Source organism: Arachis duranensis, chromosome 6 (assembly GCF_000817695.3).
Source record: "Arachis duranensis cultivar V14167 chromosome 6, aradu.V14167.gnm2.J7QH, whole genome shotgun sequence".
In the NCBI taxonomy this organism is placed as follows: Eukaryota; Viridiplantae; Streptophyta; class Magnoliopsida; order Fabales; family Fabaceae; genus Arachis; species Arachis duranensis.
The window spans coordinates 90,720,323-90,726,844 of record NC_029777.3 but is presented as its reverse complement, the minus strand read 5'-3'; the positions used below and the strand labels follow the sequence as shown (position 1 = coordinate 90,726,844).

Sequence of the window (6,522 nt, the reverse complement as noted above, 5' to 3'; positions counted from 1 at the left end):
ACCTTAGGCCGGGCGCATATCTCTTAGATTCCCCAATAGAATCTTCATGGTATAAGCTAGATAGATGGCGGCATTCATGGGAATCCGAAAAGTCTAACCTTGTCTGTGGTATTCCGAGTAGAATTCCGGGAATCTGGAAAGTCTAACCTTGTCTATGGTATTCCGAGTAGGATTCCGGTATTGAATGACTGTGATGAGCTTCAAACTCCTGAAGGCTGGGCGTTAGTGACAGAAGCAAAAGAATCAAGGGATTTTATTCCAACCTGATTGAGAACCGACAGATGATTAGCCGTGCTGTGATAGAGCATAAGACCATTTTCACTGAGAGGATGGGATGTAGCCATTGACAATGGTGATGCCCTACATACAGCTTGCCATGGAAAGGAGTAAGAAGAATTGGATGAATGTAATAAGGAAGTAGAGATTCAAGAGGAGCACAGCATCTCCATGCGCTTATCTGAAATTCCCACTATTGATCTACATAAGTATTTCAACCCTATTTTATTTTCTGTTTATTATTAATTTTCAAACTTATCCATAATCAATTCTTATCCGCCTGACTGAGATTTACAAGGTGACCATAGCTTGCCTAACTGAGATTTACAAGGTGACCATAGCTTGCTTCATACCAACAATCTCTGTGGGATCGACCCTTACTCACGTAAGGTGTTACTTGGATGACCCAATACACTTGCTGGTTAAGTTGAACGGAGTTGTGACCACACATAGTTGTAAACCATGGTATTGGCATCATGTTTTTGGTGCCATTTCCAGGGAAAGAAAAAGCAATGAATTTTACAAAATGCAATAACATATGAATCACAATTTCGTCCACCAAGTTTTTGGCGCCGTTGCCGGGGATTGTTCGAGTATGGACAACTGACGGCTCATCTTGTTGCTCAGAATAGGTAATTTTCTTTTTATTAATTTTTCAAAAATCTTTTTCAAAATTTTTCTTTTCTTTTTCATTTTTCCAAACTTTATTTTCGAAAAATATAATAAAAATACAAAAAAATCATAAAATCATAAAAATCAAAAATATTTTGTGTTTCTTGTTTGAGTCTTGAGTCAATTTTTAAGTTTGGTGTTTTGTGTTGTTTGTTGTTTTTCATATGCATTTTTCGTTTGTTAGAGTCCATGCATTAAAGATTTCTAAGTTTGGTGTCTTGCATGTCTTCTTTGCATCAAAATTTTTCAAAAATATGTTCTTGATGTTCATCATGATCTTCAAAGTGTTCTTGGTGTTCATCTTGACATTCATAGTATTCTTGCATGCATTCCTTGTTTTGATCCAAAAAGAAAAGAGAAAAACACAATTATGACGTTTTAATTTTAATTATTTTTCTCTCTCATAATTAAAATTTCAAAAATCAAAAAAATATCTTTTCGTTGTTTTTCTCATAATTTTCGAAAATTTGAGTTGACTTAGTCAAAAATTTTCAAAATTAGTTGTTTCTTACAAGTCAAGTCAAATTTTCAAAAATTTAAAAATCTTATCTTTTCAAAATCTTTTTCAAAAATCATATCTTTTCCAATTTTTTCTCTTTTTCGAAAAATTCAAAAATTCTTTTTCAATTTGTTTTCAAAATCTTTTTCTTATCTTATGTGATTGATTAAAAAATTTGAAGTTTGTTACTTTCTTGTTAAGAAAGGTTCAATCTTTAAGTTCTAGAATCTTATCTTGTAGTTTCTTGTTAGTGAAGTAAGTAATTTTAAATTTAAAAATTAAAATCATTTTTTATCTTTTTATCTTATCTTTTTACCTTATGTTTTTATCTTTTTCAAAATTTGACTTTAAAAGATCTTTTCTATCTTCCTATCTTCTTATCTTCTTATCTTTTTATCTTATCTTTTTCAAAATTTGATTTCAAAATATCTTATCTAACTTCTTATCTTCTTATCTTTTTAAATTTGATTTTAATATCTTTTTCAACTAACTCTTTGACTTTGTGTTTGTTTCTTATCTTTTTCAAAACCACCTAACTACTTTTCCCTCTCTAATTTTCGAAAATATCTCATCTCTTTTTCAAAAAAAAAAACTCTTTTTGTTTTAAATTTTAATTTTAATCTTATCTTATCTTTAATTTTCCAAAATACTAACCTCTTTTTCAAAATTATTTTCGAAATTCTCCCTCTCTTTTCTTATTCTATTTAATTATTTATTCACTAATACTTCTCTTCACCTCTCTTCATCTAAAAATCCGAACCCAATCTATCCCTTGTGTTTGGATTCTTCACTTTTCTTTCTTCTATCCCCTTCTTTTTCTACTAACATAAAGGAATCTCTATACTGTGACATAGAGGATTCCTCTTCCTTTCTTGTTTTCTTCTCTTTCATATGAGCAGGAACAAGGAAAAAGGCACTCTTGTTGAAATTGATCCAAGCTAAATTACAACAATCCAGAAGTAACCTTTCAGAAATATTAGAACAAGAGAAGGAGATGGCAGCCGAACCCAACAACAATAATGCAAGGAGAATGCTTGGTGACTTCAAAAAACCAACGTCCAAATTTGATGGAAGAAGTATCTCCATTCCTGCCATTGGAGCCAATAATTTTGAGCTTAAGCCTCAACTAGTTGCTTTAATGCAACAGAATTGCAAGTTTTATGGACTTCCATCTGAAGATCCTTATCAGTTTTTAACTGAGTTCTTGCAGATCTGTGAGACTGTTAAGATGAATGGAGTAGATCCTGAAGTCTACAGGCTCATGCTTTTCCCTTTTGCTGTAAGAGACAGAGCTAGAATATGGTTGGATTCACAACCTAAGGATAGCCTGGACTCCTGGGAGAAGCTGGTCATGTCCTTCTTGGATAAATTCTTTCCTCCTCAAAAGCTGAGCAAGCTTAGAGTGGATGTTCAGACCTTCAAACAAAAAGATGGTGAATCCCTCTATGAAGCTTGAGAAAGATACAAGCAGTTGACCAAAAGGTGTCCATCTGACATATTTTCAGAATGGACCATATTAGATATATTCTATTATGGTCTATCTGAGTTTTTGAAAATGTCATTGGAACATTCTGCAGGTGGATCCATCCACCTAAAGAAAACACCTGCAGAAGCTCAAGAACTCATTGACATGGTTGCAAATAACCAATTCATGTACACTTCTGAAAGGAATTTCGTGAATAATGGGACACCTCAGAGGAATGGAGTTCTTGAAATTGATGCTCTGAATACCATATTGGCTCAGAACAAAGTGTTGACTCAGCAAGTCAACATGATCTCTCAAAGTCTGAATGGATGGCAAAATGCATCCAACAGTACTAAAGAGGCAGCTTCTGAAGAAGCTTATGACCCTGAGAACCCTGCAATGGCAGAGGTTAATTACATGGGTGAACCTTATGGAAACACCTATAATTCATCATGGAGAAATCATCCAAATTTCTCATGGAAGGATCAACAAAAGCCTCAACAAGGCTTTAACAATGGTGGATGCAATAGGCTGAGCAATAGCAAGCCTTTTCCATCATCTTCTCAGCAACAGACAAAGAATTCTGAACAAAGCACTTCTAATTTAGCCAATCTAGTCTCTGATCTGTCAAAAGCCACTTTCAGTTTCATGAGTGAAACAAAATCCTCCATCAGAAATCTGGAGGCACAAGTAGGTCAGCTGAGTAAGAAAGTCATTGAAACTCCTCTCAGTATTCTTCCAAGCAATACAGAAGAGAATCCAAAAGGAGAGTGCAAGGCCATTGATGTGATCAATATGGTCGAATGCACAAGGGAGGAGAAGGACGAAAATCCTAGTGAGGAAGACCTCCTAGGACGTCTCTCAAGCAAGAAGGAGTTTCCTATTAAGGATCTAAAGGAATCTGAGGCTCATATAGAGACCATAGAGATTCCATTAAATCTCCTTCTGCCATTCAAAAGCTCTGAAGACTATTCTTCCTCTGAGGAGGATGAAGATGTGACTGGAGAGCAAGTTGCTCAATATTTAGGAGCTATCATGAAGGTGAATGCCAAGTTGTTTAGTAATGAGACTTGGGAAAGTGAACCTCCATTGCTCATTAGTGAACTAGATACCTGGATTCAGCAAATTTTACCTCAAAAGAGACAAGATCCTGGCAAGTTCTTAATACCTTGTACCATAGGCACCATGTAAAGGTTGAAGGCCTTTACATCCCTGCTGATTTCATAATATTAGACACTGGGAAGGAAGAGGATGAATGCATCATCCTTGGAAGACCTTTCCTAGCTACAGCAGGAGCTGTGATAGATGTCAACAGAGGTGAATTAGTCCTTCAATTGAATGGGGACTACCTGGTGTTTAAGGCACATGGCCATCCCTCTGTGATAAAAGAGAGTGAGCACAAAGAGTTTCTCTCAGTTCAGAGTCAAGAAGAGCCCCCACAGTCAAACTCTAAGTTTGGTGTTGGGAGGCCACAACCAAACACTAAGTTTGGTGTTAAGACCCCATATCCAAACTCTAAGTTTGGTGTTGGGACTATACAACATTGACCTGATCACCTTTGTGGCTCCATGGGAGCCCACTATCAAGCTATTGACATTAAAAAAGCGTTTGTTGGGAGGCAACCCAATTTTTATTTATCTAATTTTTATTTTATTTTTATTTTGTGTTTTATTAGGTGCATGATCATGTTGAGTCACGAAAAAAATATAAAAATTAAAAACAGAATCAAAAACAGCAGAAGAAAACTCACACCCTGGAGGGAGGACATACTAGCGTTCAACGCCAGTAAGGAGCATATGGTTGGCGTTCAACGCCAGAACAGAGCATGAATCTGGCGATGAACGCCAGAAACAAGCAACATTCTGGCATTTGAACGCCAGGAATGTGCCTTGAGGAAAGCTGGCGCTGAACGCCAGTAACAAGCATGGAACTGGCGTTCAACGCCAGAAACATGCTACACATGGGCGTTGAACGCCCAGAACGTGCATCACCTCGGCGTTTAATCGCCAGAATGGTATGCAAAGGCATTTTACATGCCTAATTGGTGCAGGGATGTAAATCCTTGACACCTCAGGATCTGTAGACCCTACAGGATTACCTCAGGATCTGTGGACCTCACAGGATCCCCACCTACCTCGCCCTCTCTCTCTCCATTCATGGTCATCCCTTCTGTTTTCCATTCACCACTCACATCCATCCACTCGTCCCCATACACCCCACCTACCTTCAAAATTCAAAATCTCTTTCCCACCCAATCCCACCCATATAGCCGAATACACACATCCCTCCATCTCCTCCATATCTTCTTCTTATTCTTCATCTTTTCTTTCTTCTCTTGCTCGAGGGCGAGCAATTTTCTAAGTTTGGTGTGGTAAAAGCAAAGCTTTTTGTTTTTCCATAACCATTGATTGCACCTAAGGCCAGAGAAACCTCAAAAAAAAAAGAGAGAGAAAAGGAAAGACAAAAACTTCCACCTCTGAGTCATGGGAGATGGAAAGACTCATCTAAAGGGTTTATAGCTCAGTGGTAGAACATTTGACTGCAAATCAAGAGATCCCTAAGATACCTCAGGGGATAAATTGTCCTTCACACAATTATTGGGAGCAACTAAGGATAGGAGCACCAAAATTACTAGGGATCATCCAACAGAAGCAAGGAAGAGACATAAAGGAGCTCAAAGAGCACTATTGGTTCTTCAAGAAGGCGCCACCCTCACTAAGGTGGACTCATTCCTTGTTCTTATTTCTCTGTTTTTTGATTTTTATGCTTCATGTTTATCTATATTTTGTGTTTCTACTTCATGATCATTAGTGTTTAGTAACTATGTCTTAAAGTTATGAATAATTCCATTAATCCTTCACCTCTCTTAAAAGAAAAATGTTTTAATTCAAAAGAACAAGAAGTACATGAATTTCGAATTTATCCTTGAATTTAGTTCAATTATATTGATGTGGTGACAATACTTTTTGTTTTTTGAATGAATGCTTGAACAGTGCATATTTTTTATCTTGTTGTTTATGAATGTTAAAACTGTTGGCTCTTGAAAGAATGATGAACAAAGAGAAATGTTATTGACAATCTGAAAAATCATGAAAATTGATTCTTGAAGCAAGAAAAAGCAATGAAAAGTAAAAAGCTTGCGAAAAAAATAGAAAGAAAAAGAAAAAGCAAGCAGAAAAATCCAATAGCCCTTAAACCCAAAAGGCAAGGGTAAAAAGGATCCAAGGCTTTGAGCATCAATGGATAGGAGGGCCCAAGGAAATAAAATCCAGGTCTAAGCGGCTAAATCAAGCTGTCCCTAACCATGTGTTTGTGTCATGCAGGTCCAAGTGAAAAGCTTGAGACTGAGTGGCTAAAGTCATGATCCAAAGCAAAAGAGTGTGCTTAAGAGCTCTGGACACCTCTAACTGGGGACTCTAGCAAAGTTGAGTCACAATTTGAAAAGGTTCACCCAGTCATGTGTCTGTGGCATTTATGTATCCGGTGGTAATACTGGAAAACAAAGTGCTTAGGGCCACGGCCAAGACTCATAAAAGTAGCTGTGTTCAAGAATCAACAAACTTAACTAGGAGTATCAATAACACTATCTGAAATTCTAAGTTCCTAGAGA

At 36.8% G+C, this 6,522-nt stretch overlaps 1 non-coding gene across 1 annotated transcript; it reads right to left on the bottom strand.

Moving 5' to 3' along the window:
- Positions 1-2,840: 2,840 nt before the first annotated feature.
- Positions 2,841-2,944, bottom strand: LOC127739952 (small nucleolar RNA R71). Its single transcript, XR_008000694.1, has one exon. It is a non-coding gene; the product is annotated as a small nucleolar RNA R71 (small nucleolar RNA).
- Positions 2,945-6,522: the final 3,578 nt, after the last annotated feature.